This window comes from Apis dorsata, unplaced genomic scaffold, assembly GCF_000469605.1.
Source record: "Apis dorsata unplaced genomic scaffold, Apis dorsata 1.3 scaffold_390, whole genome shotgun sequence".
Taxonomy (NCBI): domain Eukaryota; kingdom Metazoa; phylum Arthropoda; class Insecta; order Hymenoptera; family Apidae; genus Apis; species Apis dorsata.
In genome coordinates this window covers 387,950-389,495 of record NW_006263651.1, presented here as the reverse complement: position 1 = coordinate 389,495, position 1,546 = coordinate 387,950, and the positions used below count along the sequence as shown (strand labels likewise).

At 47.9% G+C, this 1,546-nt stretch overlaps 1 protein-coding gene across 1 annotated transcript in view; it reads right to left on the bottom strand.

Annotated features, from left to right (window-relative positions):
• LOC102671451 (ETS-like protein pointed) overlaps nt 1-1,546 on the bottom strand; it is a 112,778-nt gene that overhangs the window by 109,592 nt on the left and 1,640 nt on the right. The window lies entirely within an intron of this gene.

The following is a 1,546-nucleotide window of genomic DNA, read 5'->3' as shown; positions in this document are numbered from 1 at the left end:
AGAGAGAGAGAGAGAGAAAGAGATGAAGAGAGGACGACGACGCACGAGGCGCGAGAGAGCGTGTGACGTAGGTGAGGCAACGGTGCATGCGACTAGAACGAACGGCGCATGCAGAAGGTCTGGCTACATGATGCGAGAAGGGATGCTATTTCTGGCGACTTAGATTTCTCCTTTCTCCGCCCCCGAGCACCGGCTGCCGTGCACGCGTTTCTTCCCGCCTGTCCCTACATCCCGTTCCTCTTAACTAACTCACCGACTTTCCGTCTCTTCCACGTCCCTTTCGCTTTCGAAGGATTACTACTCTTCCTTTCCGCTGCTACCAAGGCTCCTTCCTTCCTTCCTTTTCAGATAACTCGTTTACGATTCCTACGGGATGATCTCTTTCGATGAATAACGCTGCGAAGATGGAGTATTTTTTCTTATTAATTTGTTACAACGATCGATCGTCGATAGAATAATCATCGTGGTACCGTACTTTAAAAAAAGATTCGGTGCACCATCGAGTTTCCAAACCGATCTAGCGTCCGAAAAAGATATTATCCACCGTATTAGGTCGTATCAGGAGAGTTGGTTGCTCAAACTCGGGGCAAAAGTGCGTAAGCTGGCAACCAAGTCGACCTAATCCGAACAGATGGAGGCCAGCGGACGCTAAACAAGGCGAAACCAGACGAAGAAACGGTGAGAATATCACCTTGTTGGATCACCGTTGGTGAACCAACGAGTTCGAAGAAAGAAGCGAGAGAAGGGTGGCTTACGTGCAACTTGATTAAAATGCTTAACGAGACTCGAAATACAACGTGACATTGTTCTAATCTTTTTCTTTTTCTTTTACACGTGAATTCACGCGTTCATTTAATTCCAAACTTGTATAACCCTGTTATATGAACGATCATTTACATAGTTTTCTGACTCGAAGCTATCAATTAAACATCACGCCTTACATAAGCGCACGCTATCCAAGATTTCGTGTTCGCTCCGACAGAGGCAGAGCTCGAAGGAATATAAAACGAAGGGGGGAGCTATATAGTAGGAGGAAGAACAAAGAGGAGCGTACGAGGGAAGAAAGAAAAGGGCGAAGGAGAGGCGAGAACAAAGAGAGACCGAGTGGTCAGGACGCAACCGAGTGAAACGAAGAGAAGAAACAGGACGGAGAGGAGAGGAGAGGAGAGCGCGCGAGCATTATAGAGAGAGGAGAGAAGGAGACCGCGTTAGAAGCGTTAGACGGTAATCACGTGAGGTCAGGGAGGGATGGAAGGGCGAGAGGGGATGAGAAACGAACGCTGGCTCTACGTTCATTCATGAAACGAAGGCGGAGAACAGCTCCGGAACGAATTGTTACTGGCACTCGTACAATCGCAACCTCTGCCAACGCAGTTGCCAACGTCAACTATCACCGCGAAAATAGAGCAGGATTGGCCTATTTCAAACGGCCTCCTCTTCGCTCTCCTGTCTTCTTCCTCAGGGAAGGTCAATAAAAAATGATCGCGTTTCATGCACGTTAACGTCCCTAACGAGCCATCAGGGTTAATTAATTATTTGTAAAGCG